Genomic DNA, 18,716 nt, shown 5'->3' with positions numbered 1-18,716 from the left:
AATCACACTCGAAAAGATGAGAAATTTTTGTAAATGTTCTTGCATGAGGCTAACTGTCCGATAGATAGGTAGAACGGTCGCTCAGTGGAACAGGATTTAGGCCACTATACTAATATGTACACTCAACAAAAATATAAACGCAACACTTTTGGTTTTGCTCCCCTTTTATATGAGATGACTCAACATCTCATCCACATACAAATATCACCATTTCCTCAAATATTGTTCACAACCAGTCTAATCTGTGATAGTGAGCACTTCTCCTTTGCTGAGATAATTCATCCCACCTCACAGGTGTGCCATATCAAGATTGCTGATTAGACACCATGATTATGTGCACAGGTTGCATTAGACTGCCCACAATAAAAGGCCACTCTGAAAGGTGCAGTTTTGTTTTATTGGGGGGGGGGGGGGATACCAGTCAGTATCTGGCGTGACCACCATTTGCCTCATGCAGTGCAACACATTCTCCTTCGCATAGAGTTGATCAGGTTGTCAATTGTGGCCTGTGGAATGTTGGTCCACTCCTCTTCAATGGCTGTGCGAAGTTGCTGGATATTGGCAGGAAGTGGTACACGCTGTTGTATACGCCGGTCCAGAGCATCCCAAACATGCTCAATGGGTGACATGTCCGGTGAGTATGCTGGCCATGCAAGAACTGGGACATTTTCAGCTTCCAAGAATTGTGTACAGATCCTTGCAACATGGGGCGTGCATTATCCTGCTGCAACATGAGGTGATGTTCTTGGATGTATAGCACAACAATGGGCCTCAGGATCTCGTCACGGTATCTCTGTGCATTCAAAATGCCATCAGTAAAATGCACCTGTGTTCTTCGTCCATAACAGACGCCTGCCCATACCATAACCCCACCGCCACCATGGGCCACTCGATCCACAGCATTGACACAGAAAACCGCTCACCCACACGACGCCACACCAACTGTCTGCATTGCCCTGGACAGTTGTGAACCGGGATTCATCCGTGAAGAGAACACCTCTCCAACGTGCCAAATGCCAGCAGATGTGAGCATTGCCCACTCAAGTCGGTTACGATGACGAACTGGAGTCAGGTCGAGACCCCGATGAGGACGACGAGCATGCAGATGAGCTTCCCTGAGACAGTTTCTGACGTTTGTGCAGAAATTCTTTGGTATGCAAACCGATTGTTTCAGCAGCTGTCCGAGTGGCTGGTCTCAGACGATCTTGGAGGTGAACATGCTGGATGTGGAGGTCCTGGGCTGGTGTGGTTACACGTGGGTCTTGCGGTTGTGAGGCTGGTTGGCTGTACTGCCAAATTGTCTGAAATGCCTTTGGGACGGCTTATGGTAGAGAATGAACACTTCAATACACGAGCAACAGCTCTGGTTGACATTCCTGCTTGTTAGCATGCCAATTGCACGCTCCCTCAAATCTTGCGACATCTGTGGCATTGTGCTGTGTGATAAAACTGCACCTTTCAGAGTGGCCTTTTATTGTGGGCAGTCTAAGGCACACCTGTGCACTAATCATGGTTGTCTAATCAGCATCTTGATAGGGCACACCTGTGAGGTGGGATGGATTATCTCAGCAAAGGAGAAGTGCTCACTATCACAGATTTTAGACTGGTTTGTGAACAATATATGAGGGAAATGGTGATATTGGGTATGTGGAAAAAAGTTTAGATCTTTGAGTTATCTCATACAAAATGGGAGCAAAACCAAAGTGTTGCGTTTATATTTTTGTTGAGTGTAGATTTGTGTTCGATTCTCTGTCACATGTCTGTCTGCGTCCATGCAAAAGATACTTCCCCTGCATAACCCTAGTCCAAGTTGTAAATGGGTACTAGAGTTGGAAGTATCCTGCATCAGTCTGTCGTCCTGTCCAGAAGTAGTCTGAGGGGGTGGAAAAGAAAGACGTAAAGAATGTTGCTCAGGGCTGTACATCAGTACAAAAATAGCAGTATCTATGCAAACGGTTACATCTGGCAAGATATGAATTCCTTTTTTTTCCCAGTCTTTTAAGCATTGTTCAGTTCTTAATCTCAAGGTGTAAGTTAATTTTTCCATGTACAATATATTTCATCCACAATTGCAGTCCAGTGTCCTTTGAGGGTGAGTTTACCTGCAGCCACTTCCATGTGATGGCTTTCTGCTTGCAGCTAAGATTATTTGTAAAGGTATTTGTCTTGAGATTTCAGTCCATCTGGCATTTTGCCTCCCAACATGGTGAGAAAACAATAACAAACGTCAGTACCAAAAACTGTCCTTATTTCTCTGGTCAGCTCTTACCAATATGAATGAGTTAGAGGGCATTCCAAAATACACTAGATGAAAGTGGCCATTTCTGTTGTGTGGGCCGCTGAAGAGGAGGTACTGCTGGCCCACCACCACCAGAGGGCGCCCTGCCTGGAGTGTGGGCTCCAGGCACCATGAGGGCGGCTGCCGCCTTATGGGAGCAGCCTGGGTGACAGCTGTCACCCATCACCGGACACAGCTGTTCCACTCAGCACAGAGGTATATCAGGAGGACGGCTTCTCCCCTCTCCGTTGCTGGGTGCTGTCGCATCCACGCCTGTGTTGTTGCTCTCTCCCGCCAGCAGTACCGGATCCGACGAGCGGGAGGCAGGTGGCCACCTGGGACTTCGGGACTTGGCGGTTCCAGTATTTCCAGGGTTCGGTGGCAGAGGAGATCTGGGTGGTTTCGGTTCGACTGAGACGGACGTCTCCTACCTTCGAGCCTGCCCACACGACACCAGCGGATTCGACCCAAATTGTGATTGTTGTATCATTGTGCTCGTTTCACAATAGTAAACCTTGTTATTCACCTTCCTCCATTGTCCGTTCATTGCGCCCCTGTGTGGGTCCGTGTTCCTACACTTTCACAACAGGATATCTCGGCCAGCGTCATGGACCCCAGAGGGGCGGTCAACCGGCTGTTGAACGGCCCAATGGAAGACCAAGGCGCGTCGGCGGCTTCGGGAGGGGTAATCGGTGAGTTGCAGCGGATCCTCACCGCTTTCACCTCTCGGATCGATTTAATGACCGAGGCAGCACGTTCTCCTAAACCGCAGGGTGGAGGCTCTCGCCGCACAAGTGGAGGCGAGCCCTTCGGGCGCCGCTGCGGCTCTCCCTCCCGAGGACCCTGCGCGTGAAAGTGACATTCCATGGTCGGTTCAACGGTCCCTTCCTCCGTCCCCAGAAGCATACATAAGCCCTCCAGAACCGTACGGAGGCTGTGTGGAGACGTGCGGGATTTCTGATGCAGTGTTCGCTCGTCTTCGCACAGCGTCCCGTTGATGTACGCGACTGATGCTAGCAAAGTAGCTTATGTAATAAATCTGCTTCGCGGGGAGGCACGCGCTTGGCTACAGCGCTCTGGGAGCAGAACTCACGGCTCCTTCATACATACGTTGGGTTTGTACGGGAGCTCAGAACGGTGTTCGACCATCCCAACAGAGGAGAGTCCGCTTCAACCGCGCTACTGTCAATGAGACAGGGGCGTCGGAGCGCAGCTGCCTATGCAGTCGCCTTCCGCATCGCGGCGGCGAGATCCGGCTGGAATAGCACTGCCCTCCGCGCCGCCTTTGTAAACGGACTGTCACTGGTCCTAAAAGAGCACCTAGTGGCGAAGGACGAACCGCGGGACTTAGACGGGCTCATCGATCTGGTCATACGACTCGACAACCGGGTAGAAGAACGCCGTCGGGAACGAGGCGAAGGGCGTGGCCAGGCAACGCGTCGTCCCTCTCCCTTCGGTTCCCATCGAGCTCCGCCTTCCCCACGCTCCACAGCCCCTGCGCTCCGTGGGGTCACAGCTCCCCCTACTGACGAAGCTAGGGACACGAGTAGGGCAACATTTAGGGCACCAGATGCACAGAGGAGATGGACCCACGGAGCGTGTCTTGTTTGTGGTTCCATAGAGCACCATGTGAGAGACTGCCCCGAGCGGCCAAACGCCCGCCCCTAGAGACTGGGCCAGGGGTGGGCCCAAACATTCACGTGGGACACACCCACATTGCTACACGACTCCCAGTCACGATCCTGTTTGAAGATTCAACCCTGAAGGCCCCAGCACTGGTGGACACGGGCTCTGAGGGAATCTGATTGACAGTAGATGGACCAGGGAGATAGGCTCCCTCTGGTGGCTCTTACCTCGCCTGTGCAGGTTCGGGCGCTAGATGGCTCCCTACTCCCACCAATCACGCATAAGACACCTCCAGTACTCTGGTGGTGTCAGGTAACCACCGGGAGGTGATCAAGTTCTTTGTGACTCAGGCCACCTCCCGTGTGGTTTTGGGTTTTCCCTGGATGCTAAAGCACAATCCCCGGATCGATTGGCCGTCCGGGGTAGTGGTTCAGTGGAGCGAAATCTGCCATCGGGAGTGTCTAGGTTCCTCGGTTCCTCCCGGCTCCCAAGCTAAGGAGGAGGTCCGAGTCCCGCCCAATCTGAAGGCGGTGCCGGCGGAGTACCATGACCTCGCTGACGTGTTCAGCAAGGATCTGGCTCTCACGCTTCCTCCCCACCGTCCTTATGATTGTGCCATTGATTTGGTTCCAGGCGTGTGAGTACCCGTCCAGTAGGCTGTACAACCTCTCACGGCCGGAGCGTGAATCAATGGAGACCTACATCCGGGACTCATTAGCTGCCGGGTTGATCCGGAATTCCACCTCTCCGATGGATGCTGGTTTCTTTTTTGTGGGTAAAAAAGACGGCGGGCTTCTGTCCATGCATTGATTACAGGGGGTTGAACGAAATCACGGTTCGCAACCGATACCCATTGCCCTTGTTGGATTCGGTGTTCACCCCCTTGCATGGAGCCAAAATTTTCACCAAGCTGGATCTTAGGAATGCGTATCATTTGGTTCGGGTCCGGAAGGGAGACGAATGGAAGACGGCCTTCAACCCCCCTAGGTCATTTGTGAGTACCTGGTCATGCCGTTCGGTCTCACTAATGCTCCCGCGACTTTCCAAGCGTTGGTAAACGATGTCTTGCGGGACTTCCTGCACCGGTTTGTCTTCGTATATCTAGACGATATACTCATCTTTTCCCCGGATCCTGAGACACATGTCCGGCATGTCCGTCAGGTCCTGCAGCGGTTGTTGGAGAACCGCCTGTTTGTGAAGGGCGAGAAGTGTGAATTCCACCGCACTTCTTTGTCCTTCCTGGGGTTCATCATCTCCTCCAACTCCGTCGCCCCTGATCCCGGCCAAGGTTGCGGCGGTGAGAGACTGGCCCCAACCAACAAGCCGTAGGAAGCTGCAACAGTTCCTCGGCTTTGCTAATTTCTACAGGAGGTTTATTAAGGGCTACAGTCAGGTAGTTAGCCCCCTGACAGCCCTGACCTCCCCAAAAGTCCCCTTCACCTGGTCGGATCGGTGCGAAGCCACGTTCAAGGAGTTGAAACGGCGCTTCTCGTCTGCACCAGTTCTGGTGCAGCCCGATCCTAGCCGCCAGTAGTGGTTGAAGTGGATGCCTCGGACTCAGGGATAGGAGCGGTGCTCTCCCAGAGCGGGAAGACGATAAGGTCCTTCACCCGTGTGCCTATTTTTCCCGCAGGTTGACCCCCGCTGAACGGAACTATGACGTCGGCAATCGGGAACTCCTTGCTGTGAAAGAGGGCCCTCGAAGAGTGGAGACATCTGTTGGAGGGAACAGCCGTGCCATTCACGGTTTTCACTGACCATCGGAACCTGGAGTACATCAGGACCGCCCAGCGGCTGAACCCCAGGCAAGCCCGCTGGTCACTGTTCTTTGGCCGTTTTGACTTCCGGATCACCTACCGTCCCGGGACCAAGAATCAAAGATCGGATGCATTGTCCCGGTGCACGAAGACGAAGTCAAGACGGAACCGTCGGATCCCCCGGATCCATCATCCCGGAGTCCGCTATCGTGGCCGCCCTCACCTGGGACGTAGAGAAGACCGTCCGGGAGGCCCTGACCCGTGACCCGGACCCGGAAACGGACCAAAGGACAGACTATACGTCCCACCAGAGGCTAGGGCTGCAGTCCTGGACTTCTGTCACGGTTCTAAACTCTCCTGTCACCCTGGGGTGCGAAGGACCGTGACAGTCGTCCGGCAACGCTTCTGGTGGGCATCCCTGGAGGCGACGTCCGGGACTACGTCCCAGGCCTGCAACACCTGCGCCAGGGGCAAGGCCGACCATAGAAAGACCTCAGGGCAGCTACAGCCACTGCCCGTGCCTCATCGCCCCTGGTCCCACATCGGCCTGGACTTTGTCACGGGTTCTCCCGCCGTCCCAGGGACACACCGTCGTCTTCACGATAGTGGACCGTTTCTCCAAGGCGGCCCACTTCGTGGCCCTCCCGAAGCTCCCAACGGCCCAGGAGACAGCGGACCTCCTGGTCCACCACGTCGTCCGTCTGCATGGCATACCATCAGACATCGTCTCCGATCGCGGTCCCCAGTTCACCTCGCACGTCTGGAGGAGCTTCTGCCAGGAACTGGGGGCCACGGTCAGCCTCTCGTCTGGGTACCACCCCCAGACCAACGGGCAGGCAGAGCGGCGAATCAGGAACTGGGAGCAGACACTTCGCTGTGTGACAGCCGCGCAACCGACGGCCTGGAGTACACACCTGGCCTGGATCGAGTAAGCCCATAACAGCCAAGTGTCATCTGCCACCGGCCTCTCCCGTTTGAGGTTGTGCTTGGGGTATCAGCCCCCCTGTTTCCGGTGGTTGAGGGATGAGGTCGGTGTGCCCTCGGTCCAGGCCCACCTACGGAAGTGCCGTCGGGTGTGGCGTGCCGCCCGCTCTGCCTTTTTGAAGGCCCGGACGAGGGCGAAGACACATGCAGACCGGCGGCGGGCCCCGCCCCAAGTATCGTCCTGGGCAGGAGGTCTGGTTGTCTACCAAGGACATTCCTCTGCAGGTAGACTCGCCGAAACTTCAGGAACGGTAACATCGGACCTTACAAGATCCTCAAGGTCATCAACCCCGCCGCAGTGAGGCTCCAGCTTCCGGCCTCACTGCGGATCCATCCAGTTTTTCATGTTTCCCGGATCAAGCCCCTTCACACCTCACCCCTCTGCACCCGGGTCCGGCGCCGCCTCCTGCCCGGATCATCGACGGGGAACCGGCTTGGCTGTACGCGGCCTCCTTGATGTCAGTCGGATGGGCCGGGTTTTCAATATTGGTGGACTGGGAGGGGTACGGTCCGAGGAACTCTCCTGGGGTGAAGAAGGGCTTCATCCTGGACCGGCCCTCCTGGCCGACTTCTACGTCGCCATCCGGACAAGCCCGGTCGTGCGCCAGGAGGCGCCCGTTTGAGGGGGGGGTCCTGTTGTGTGGGCCGCTGAAGAGGAGGTACTGCTGGCCCACCACCACCAGAGGGCGCCCTGCCTGGAGTTGCGGGCTCCAGGCACCAGAGGGCGCTGCCGCCTTATGGGAGCAGCCTGGGTGACAGCTGTCACCCATCACGGACACAGCTGTTCCACCTCAGCACAGAGGTATATCAGCAGAACGGCGTCTCCACCTCAGTGCCGAGATTCGCCTTTAGACGAAGGTAACGTTCTCTGCATTTTCTGACTAAATAGCTAACAGATTTGTTAAACCTTTTCAGGACAGCTGAATTGCTTTAGATAAGTACTCACCTGCCTGTCATACTGTAACTGGAGGTGGAAGGCGGCTTCTCCCTCTCCGTTGCTGGGTGCTGTCGCATCCACGCCTGTGTTGTTGGCTCTCTCCCGCCAGCAGTACCGGAGCCGACGAGCGGAGGCAGTGGCCACCTGGGAATTCGGGACTTGGCGGTTCCAGTATTTCCAGGGTTCGGTGGCAGAGGAGATCGGGTGGTTTCGGTTCGACTGAGACGGACGTCTCCTACCTTCGAGCCTGCCCACACGACACCAGCGATTCGACCCAAATTGGATTGTTGTATTCATTGTGCTCGTTTCACAATAGTAAACCTTGTTATTCACCTTCCTCCATTGTCCGTTCATTGCGCCCCCTGTTGTGGGTCCGTGTTCCTACACTTTCACAACAATTTCTCTAACATCCCATCTGTCCCGGGGAGGCCCACTGCTTAAAAAATCAGTTTTGGAGTCAGAAAATAGGAGATAATACATTAACAGCAAAATTCCTGCCATGACCTCGAGTTGGTGGTCAGTAAATATATTAATTAGATTTGGGTCTTAGTGATTAGTTTAATTTCTTTGTTAAAATAATCTCTAACCTGGTGATACCTGAAGAATCATTTCTCCCCAGGTTGTATACATCTGAGAGATGGTAAAAGACGACCACATCACTGTCACAGGTTACACAGTACAAAAAGCTGTTACGCTATTAGATGCCCACTCTCTAAATCATTTATCTAAACTCGCTGGTATAAACTCTAGGTTGAATGTTACCCACTTCAACAATTTGCATTTTTCTCAAGGGAAAACCTTTAGCAGGTTTTTAACCATATTTTAAGAGCCACTCTGGTCCATTGGTTAAATTCATCCACATGTAGGTCCCAGAGCTGGAGTTACCTAATGTAGACTGTGCTGTAGTTTTAGATTGTTATAATTCCAAATCTTTCCATTATCTGAGTAGTTTGGGATTGCACCAGCATGCCATAATTCTTAATTGGGCAGCAATAAAGTAATCCTCTAAAAAGGAACTGAGAATCCCCCTTTGTTTTTAGGTAAGTGGTAGAGTTTGATATTTAATCCTGGGCTTTTTTTTTCTGTTCCATATTAACATTGAGATATCTTATTCCTTTCTTAAAATCTTTAGTTGGGTCTTTAACAGGAAGTGTCTAGAATAGATAAAGGAGTCATGGCGGAATATAAATTTTTATTGTTTCAGTACAGTTTGAGAAATTCATAGGTAATACTGATCATCATTCTATATCTGCTTTGATTGATTTAATAACAGCAGCATAGTTGTAAGCATATATTTTGGTAATATTTTTAGGGATCCAGATACCAAGATATTTAACAGCAGGGGAGTCCCATTTAAAGTTAAAACTGTTTGGATTTGGAGTAATATTATATGTCAAAATTTGGGATTTGTTTGCATTTAGTTTATTCCCTGAAAAGGAGCTGAACATGTTCAGGACAAGCATCAATTTAGGTATGTTTGTTCCAGGGTTTTTCAAAGTGAGCAAAACAAATCCGTGAAGAAATTTATTTTGTATTCCTTATTATTAATTAAAATTCCCTTTGCCTCTGGGTCTTCCCTTATTACCTGAGCCAAAGGTTCTATAAAAGTACAAAAAGGATGGGGCTAAGCAGGCACCCTTGTGTACATCCTCTCTCAAACTTAATAGGTCTGGAAAAGTGCCTGTTTATTCTTATTCTAGCAGTGGGGTTTAAGTAACATGATCTAATACACTGTACTGATTTCTCATTAAAACCCAAAACGTTCCAGTGTTTGGTAAAGGAAGCAGCCAAGTGAGCCAAATGCCGTCTCTGCATCTAGACTGATTAGTGTTGCAGTAAAAAATTTTTGGACCAGATAATCAACTGTATGGAGCGTACGCCTGTCCCGTGCTTGCTTGTCTCGCACAAACCCAGTTTGGTCTAAGTCAGTTAATTCAGGGACAATATGTTCCGTTCTTTTGGCAATAATTGATGCAAACAGTTTGTAATCTCTATTTAGTAGTGATATTGGCCTGTATGAGGCACACACTCCCTTATCTTTGCCCTCTGTAGGGATTATTGATATTACAGCCTCACTCCATGTTTGTGCCATCTGACCCTCTTTAAGGGTGTAATTAAAGCATTTGTGCAGCATTTGCATTAACTATGGCTTAAAAATCTTATACCGTTCACTGATATATCCATCAGGTGCCAGTGTTTTGTTTGTTTTCAATCAAGAGACAGCTTTGGATAACTCAGTGGGGGTGGTTTCCGCAGTCAGGGTACTATTCTTGTGCTCTCCTATTGTTGGAAGATCCAGGAATTTTAAGAATATATAGGCAACTGAGGAATCAGCTTTATCAGGCTGGGCGTATAAGTCCTTACAATCGGCCTCAAAGGTTTCCTAAATTTCTTCTAATTTGTAGCTAATATTATGATTTCTTGGGTTTCTATTTTTGTGAACTGTCCTCTCTGTTTGTTGTTTACGTAGTCTCCAAGCAAGAAATTTCATAGCCGTAGCGCCTACTTCATAGTACTGTAGTTTTGTTTCCTCATGATATATCTCATTTATTTGTTTTTGGAGACACTTTAAATTCAGTCAGTGTTTGTGGATCTTTCAGAGTTGAGTGTTGAGTTTCTAAGGTCCTCATCTCTAGCTGTAAGTCCAATAATCTTTTTTGTTTTTCTTGTTTCCTATAGTACTAAGTACTTACTTCCTAAGTACTGCCTTCCAAGCATTCCATAAAACATCAGGTGGTACTACGCCGTTATCATTCATTTGCAAATATTTCTTCAATTCTTTTCTTATAAACACTTTACATTATTAAACATTTAATATACTAGTGTTCAGTCTCCATAGTAAGTAAGTCCCTTCGGCTGCTCCCTTGTTTGCACTCGGGGTCGCTACAGCAAATCCAAGGTGGATCTGCATGTTGATTTGGCACAGGTTTTTACGCCGGATGCCCTTCCTGACGCAACTCCACATTACATGGAGAAATGTGGCAGGGGTGGGATTTGAACCCAGAACCTTCCAAACTGAAACCAAGCGCATTAACCACTTGGCCACCACCCCAGTGTTCAGTCTCCATAATGTATCTTTTTTTTTGTTATCTAAATGCAGCGTGAGTGATACCCCCCCCAATATTACTGTTCCCAATGATTGCTTGTCTCTAAGTTGGGAGGTTAATTGAAACTGCACTTTATTAGATATTAGTATGGCCACTGCCCTCTTCTGCCCTGATTTATGTGAAGAATAAAAGGTATTCATGAATCTCAGGTTTTTAAGTTTTTCATGTTCTGAATTAGACAAATGTCTCTTGCCAAAAAGCAGCATGTATGGAACGTGAACATAAAACAACTTGACTCCCATAACTGGAGAACAAATTTGCTCCTTAGAACTGAGGGATGGCCTCAAATAAAGTAAGGGCCCCTCCCTGGAGCTGAAATTATTGCTCCTAAAATGACAGCAAATGGCATCTGCTTAATTTTGGCAGTTTTCCAACAGAACCACTCTCCCAGTTACTGTTTCACTTAGTGATATCTTAAGCTACAGGGTAATCAATATATTCTCATGCATAGATTTGCAGGAGAGGACATAAATAATAGTGTTTCAGTCTTTCCAAAAATATAAGTATACAGTTGTATGTAAATGTTTGGGCACCCCTGATGATTTCATGATTTTCCTTTATAAATCATTGGTTGTTTGGATCAGCAATTTCAGTTAAATATATCATATAGCAGACAAACACACTGATAATTGAGAAGTGAAATGAAGTTTATAGTATTTACATAAAGTGTGCAATAATTATTGAAACAAAATTAGGTAGGTGCATAAATTTGGGCACCCCAACAGAAAAATATATCAGTATTTATTAGATCCTCCTTTTGCAGAAATTACAGCCTCTAAACGTTTCCTATAGCTTCCAATGAGTCTGGATTCTGGTTGAAGGTATTTTGGACCATTCTTCTTTACAAACATCTCAGGTTTGTTGGTTTCCGAGCATGGACAGCCCGCTTAAAATCACACCACAGATTTTCAATAACATCTGGATGACTGAGATGGCCATTCCAGATTGTTGTACTTGTTCCTCTGCATGAATGACTTAGTCGATTTTGAGCAGTGTTTAGGTTGTTGCCTTGATGAAGATCCAACACTGGTGCAACTTGAACTTTGTCACTGATTCTTGAACAATGTTCTCAAGAATCTGCTGATGTTGACTGGAATCCATGTGACCCTCAGTTTTAACAAGACTCACAGTACCTGCACTGGCCACACAGCCACACAGCATGATGGAACCACCTCCAAATTTTACTGTAGGTAGAAAGTGTTTTTCTTGGAATGCTGTGTTCTTTTTCTGCCATGCATACCGCCCCTTGTCATGTCCAATGACTCAATTTTAGTTTTATCAGTTCACAACACCTTATTCCAAAATGAAGTTGGCTTGTCCAAATGTGCTTTAGCATACGGCAAGCGATTCTGTTTGTGGCGTGTATGCAGAAAAGGCTTCCTTTACATTACAGCATCATACAGCATCTCCTTGTGCAAAGTGCGCTGTATAGTTGAACGATGCACAGAGACACTGTCTGCAGCAAGATCATGTCGCTTCAGCTTATCTGAGATTTTTTCTTGGCTTGCCACTTCGGGCCTTAACTAGTACTGTGCCTGTGGTCTTCCATTTCCTCACTATGTTCCTCACAGTGGAAACTGACAGCTGAAATCTCTGAGATAGCTTTTTTTTATCCTTCCCCTAAACCATGATGTTTTCAGGTCATTTGAGAGTTGTTTAGAGGCTCCCATGTTGCCACTCATTAGAAGAGATGCAAAGAGGGGAAACATGTTGTGAAAGTGTAGGTACACGGACCCACAACAGGGGCGCAATGAACGGACAATGGAGGAAGGTGAATAACAAGGTTTACTATTGTGAAACGAGCACAATGAATACAACAATCACAATTTGGGGGTCGAATCCGCTGGTGTCGTGTGGGCAGGCTCGAAGGTAGGAGACGTCCGTCTCAGTCGAACCGAAACCACCCAGATCTCCTCTGCCACCGAACCCTGGAAATACTGGAACCGCCAAGTCCCGAATTCCCAGGTGGCCACTGCCTCCGCTCGTCGGATCCGGTACTGCTGGCGGAGAGAGCAACAACACAGGTGTGGATGCGACAGCACCCAGTAACGGAGAGGGGAGAAGCCGCCTCCACCTCTAGTCACAATATGGCAGGCAGGTGAGTACTTATCCAAGCAATTTAGCTTTCAGTAATCAGCAGTCCTGAAAAGGTTTAGCAAGTCTTTTAGCTAGTTAGTCAGAATATAAATGCAGAGAACGTTACCTCAGTCTAAAGGCGATAACTCGGCACTGAGGTGGAGACGCCGTCCTCCTGATATACCTCTGTGCTGAGTGGAACAGCTGTGTCCGGTGATGGGTGACAGCTGTCACCCAGGCTGCTCCCATAAACGGCAGCGCCCTCTGGTGCCTGGAGCCCGCACTCCAGGCAGGGCGCCCTCTGGTGGTGGTGGGCCAGCAGTACCTCCTCTTCAGCGGCCCACACAACAGGACCCCCCCCCAACGGGCGCCCCCTGGCGCACGGCCGGCTTGTCCGGATGGCGACGGTAGAAGTCGGCCAGGAGGGCCGGTCCAGGATGAAGCCCTTCTTCACCCAGGAGCGCTCCTCGGGACCGTACCCCTCCCAGTCCCCAGATATTGAAAACCCCGGCCCATCCGACGGACATCAAGGAGCCGGCGTACAGTCCAAGCCGGTTCCCCGTCGATGATCCGGCAGGAGGCGCGCCGGACCCGGGTGCAGAGGGGTGAGGTGTGATGGGGCTTGATCCGGGAAACATGAAATACTGGATGGATCCGCAGTGAGGCTCCAGCTTCCGGCCTCGCTGCGGATCCATCCAGTTTTTTCACACAGACACGGTAATGCCAGAGAAACCGGGGTCAGCACTCAATATGAAAAGATCAACACGAGTCCGGTGACCCACATCAGAGGGAACGTTTTGCCCTGGGTCAGACCAGGTGTGCTGGTTTAACTGATGAGTGTTTTCTTGACAGTGGAACCTCATTTTGGACAGCCACCTGGGACATCATGGCCTCTGGCGACTTCAGGTTACTTTCCATTTAAGGTTAAAAAAAAGTCTTATAATATTTATATGTGAGTCTTATTTTTGTTTGAATTTTTAAAGAGCTTACTTGTGTCATTAACGCTGAAGTACTGCTGTGTACTACACTAACCAGTAAGCAGGCAGCGTTGCCAATTGAGCAACCCGTTGAGTGATTTAGCGACTTTTGTCCTTCCCTACGGCAATTTAAAAAGTCTATCTAGCCACAAATCCAGCAACTTCTATTTAACACAAACCAGCCAGCTTGTAAATAAAGTAAATGGACTGCATTTATATAGTACTTTTCCATTTGAATCATAAGCTGAAAGCGCTGTACAATGATGCCTCACATTTGCCCATTTACACAGAGCGATGCCAGGGTGCTGCCATGCAAGGTGTTCACTACATGCCGTGAGCAACTTGTGGGTTAATGGGCCCTTTAGTGATTGTCTGTCTGGTTTGAACCAAGGATCCTGTTGGGAAAGTGTAGTGACACGGACCCACAACAGGGGGCGCAAATGAACGGTCAATAGATGAGCCAAAAAGTAACAATTTAATGTTGTGAATGTGCACAACGAACATACAATCACAGAATATCATAACAGTCAATACAAGAGGTGACGTGGGCAGGCTCGAGGATAGAAGACGTCTGTCCTGAGAAGAGCCGGAACCACACGATTTCCGCCACCCCAGAACCTGGTGAATACTGGAGCCGCCAAGTCCCGAATTCCCAGGTGATCACCGTCCCCGACTGTCGGATCTGGTACTGCTGGCGAAGAACAAGACAGTCAAGTGTGGGTGTGTGTACACCCAGTAACAACAACGGTGGGAATGCCACCTCCACCTCTCATTCAATATGTTGCAGCGGTCTCAGCTGAAAAGGAGCGCCGTCTTGCACAGCCTCCTCACAAACGACCGGTTCTCCTGCAAATTCTCACAATAACAGAGTTACAAATCTCACAAAAAGGTTGAGAGTATTACCTCCTATGAAGTATGATATCTCGGCAACGAGGTGGAGATGACGTCTGGTCTTTATGGAGTGAGATGATGTTGAGTAGATGGGTGACAGCTGTCAAGAGGTAATGAGCAACAGCTGTCACCCACGGCTGTGTCCATGGCGGCAGCGCCCTCTCATGCCTGAAGCCCGCACTTCAGGCAGGGCGCCCTCTGGTGGTGGGCCAGCAGTACCTCCTCTTCTGGCGGCCCACACAACAGGACCCCCCCCTCAACGGGGCCTCCTGGCGCCCGACCAGGTTTGTCGGGGTGTCGGCAGTAGAAGTCGGCCAGGAGGGCCGGATCCAGGATGAAGCTCCTCTTCACCCAGGAGCGTTCTTCGGGTCCATACCCCTCCCAGTCCACCAAGTACTGGAACCCCCGACCTATCCGACGGACGTCCAGGAGCCGGCGCACCGTCCAAGCCGGCTCCCCGTCGATGATCTGAGCAGGAGGCGGCGCCGGTCCGGGAACACAGAGGGGTGAGGTGTGGTGAGGTTTGATGCGGGACACGTGGAAAACCGGATGGATCCGCAGTGAAGCCGGGAGTTGGAGCTTCACGGCAGGACTGAGGACTTTGAGGATCCTGAAGGGGCCAATGTACCTGTCCTGAAGTTTTGGGGAGTCCACCTGGAGGGGGATGTCCTTCGTGGAAAGCCACACCTCCTGCCCGGGCTGGTAAGCAGGGGCCGGGGATCGCCGGCGGTCTGTATGGGTCTTCGCCCTCGTCCGGGCCTTCAACAAGGCAGAACAGGCAGAGCGCCACACCCGACGGCACTTCCGCAGGTGGGCCTGGACCGAGGGCACACCGACCTCTCCCTCCACCACGGGAAACAACGGGGGCTGATACCCCAAACACACCTCAAATGGAGAGGCCGGTGGCAGAAGACACCTGCTGTTATGCGCATACTCGATCCAGGCCAGATGGTTACTCCAGGCCGTCGGGTGCGCGGATGTGACGCAGCGGAGGGTCTGTTCCAAGTACTGGTTGGCCCGCTCTGTCGTGTTCGTCTGTGGATGGTACCGGACGAGAGGCTCACGGTGGCCCCCAGTTCCCTGCAGAAGCTCCTCCAGACATGTGAGGAGAACTGGGGACCACGATCAGAGACGATGTCGGAGGGTATCCCATGCAGACGGACGACGTGGTGGACCAGGAGGTCTGCTGTCTCCTGGGCTGTTGGGAGCTTCGGGAGGGCCACGAAGTGGGCCGCCTTGGAGAATCGGTCCACTATCGTGAAGATGGTGTTGCCCTGGGACGGCGGGAGGCCCGTGACGAAATCCAGGCCGATGTGGGACCAGGGGCGATGAGGCACCGGCAGCGGCTGGAGGAGTCCTTGGGCCTTCTTATGTACTGCCTTGCCCCTGGCACAGGTGGTGCAGGCCTGGATATATTCCCGGACGTCGGCCTCCATAGACGCCCACCAGAAGCGCTGCCGGACAACTGCCACGGTCCTTCGCACCCCTGGATGACAGGGAGAGCTTGGAACCGTGACAGAAGTCCAAGACTGCAGCTCTGGCCTCTGGTGGGACGTACTGATGGTTCTTCGGACCGGTTCCAGGGTCCGAGCTCCGTGCCAGGGCCTCCCGGACGGTCTTCTCCACGTCCCAGGTGAGGGTGGCCACGATAGTGGACTCCGGAATGATGGGCTCCGGTGGATCCGACAGCTCTGTTTTGACTTCGTCTTTGTGTACCCGGGACAAGGCATCCGATCTCTGGTTCTTGGTCCCGGGGCGATAGGTGATCCGGAAGTCGAAACGCCCGAAGAACAGTGACCAGCGGGCTTGCCTGGGGTTCAGCCGCTTGGCGGTCCTGATATACTCCAGGTTCCGATGGTCAGTGAAAACCGTGAACGGCACAGACGCTCCCTCCAACAGGTGTCTCCACTCCTCAAGAGCCTCTTTCACCGCAAGGAGTTCTCGATTGCCGACGTCATAGTTCCGTTCAGCCGGGGTCAACCTGCAGGAAAAGTAGGCACACGGGTGAAGAACCTTATCGGTCTCTCCGCTCTGGGACAGCACGGCTCCTATCCCTGAGTCAGAGGCGTCCACTTCAACCATGAACTGGCGGCTAGGGTCGGGCTGCACCAAAACTGGCGCAGTAGAGAACCGTTGTTTCAACTCCTTGAACGCGGCTTCGCAACGATCCGACCAGGTGAAGGGGACTTTTGGAGAGGTCAGGGCTGTCAGGGGGCTAACTACCTGACTGTAGCCCTTAATGAACCTCCTATAGAAATTAGCAAAGCCGAGGAACTGTTGCAGCTTCCTACGGCTTGTTGGTTGGGGCCAATCTCTCACCGCCGCAACCTTGGCCGGATCAGGGGCGACGGAGTTGGAGGAGATTATAAACCCCAGGAAGGACAAAGACGCGCGGTGAAACTCGCACTTCTCGCCCTTCACAAACAGTCGGTTCTCTAACAACCGCTGCAGGACCTGACGTACATGCTGGACATGGGTCTCAGGATCCGGAGAAAAGATGAGAATATCGTCCAGATATACGAAGACGAATCGGTGCAGGAAGTCCCGCAAGACGTCGTTAACCAAGGCTTGGAACGTCGCGGGGGCGTTGGTGAGGCCGAACGGCATGACCAGGTACTCAAAGTGACCTAACGGGGTGTTAAATGCCGTCTTCCATTCGTCTCCCTTCCGGATCCGAACCAGGTGATACGCATTCCTAAGATCCAGCTTAGTAAGATTTTGGCTCCATGCAGGGGGGTGAACACGGAATCTAACAATGGCAATGGGTATCGGTTGCGAACCGTAATCTCATTCAGCCCCTGTAATCAATACATGGACGAAGTCCGCCATCTTTCTTGCCCACAAAAAAGAAACCTGCCCCCATGGGGAGGTGGAGTTCCGGATCACCCGGCAGCTAATGAGTCCCGGATGTAGGTCTCCATTGATTCGCGCTCAGGTCGTGAGAGGTTGTACAGCCTGCTGGATGGGAACTCAGCGCCTGGAACCAAATCAATGGCACAATCGTACGGACGGTGCGGGGGTTCCATGTGGGGCTACGCCGCTATGAGTAGGAGGGTCGCCGCGGTGCGCACGGAAGCCCAGGGCGCGGGCCCGGGTGGAGCCGCCGCGGGTGCAGATCTTGGTGGTAGTAGCAAATATTCAAACGAGAACTTCCTGTTGGAAAAGTGTAGTGACACGGACCCACAACAGGGGGCGCAAATGAACGGTCAATAGATGAGCCAAAAGTAACAATTTAATGTTGTGAATGTGCACAACGAACATACAGACAATCACAGAATATCATAACAGTCAATACCAGAGGTGACGTGTGGCAGGCTCGAGGATAGAAGACGTCTGTCCTGAGAAGAGCCGGAACCACACGATTTCCGCCGCCCCAGAACCTGGTGAATACTGGAGCCGCCAAGTCCCGAATTTCCAGGTGATCACCGTCCCCGACTGTCGGATCTGGTACTGCTGGCGAAGAACAAAGACAGTCAAGTGTGGGTGTGTGTACACCCAGTAACAACAACGGTGGGAATGCCACCTCCACCTCTCATTCAATTTGCAGCGGTCTCAGCTGAAAAGGAGCGCCGTCTTGCACAGCCTCCTCACAAACACCGGTTCTCCTGCAAATTCTCACAATAACAGAGTTACAAATCTCACAAAAAGGCTGAGAGTATTACCTCCTATGAAGTATGAGATCTCGGCAACGAGGTGGAGATGACGTCTGGTCTTTATGGAGTGAGATGATGTTGAGTAGATGGGTGACAGCTGTCAAGAGGTAATGAACGACAGCTGTCACCCCCGGCTGTGTCCATGGCGGCAGTGCCCTCTCGTGCCTGAAGCCCGCACTCCAGGCAGGGCGCCCTCTGGTGGTGGGCCAGCAGTACCTCCTCTTCTGGCGGCCCACATAACAGATCCTCTGGTCTCAAGCCCGATGCTTAACCACTAGACCATTGCCTCCAAAAACAGGAATATACGTATATATATATAATATATATATATTTGTGTGTGTGTGTGTGTAAAAATATTTGTGTGTGTGTCTATAAAAATCAAAAACAAATATATGCAAAAAAACAAAATTACCACTATATAGTTCCCACC

The sequence above is a fragment of the Thalassophryne amazonica genome, chromosome 21 (genome assembly GCF_902500255.1).
Source record: "Thalassophryne amazonica chromosome 21, fThaAma1.1, whole genome shotgun sequence".
NCBI lineage: Eukaryota > Metazoa > Chordata > Actinopteri > Batrachoidiformes > Batrachoididae > Thalassophryne > Thalassophryne amazonica.
The sequence above is the reverse complement of the archived record's forward strand: the minus strand, read 5'-3'. Positions refer to the sequence as shown.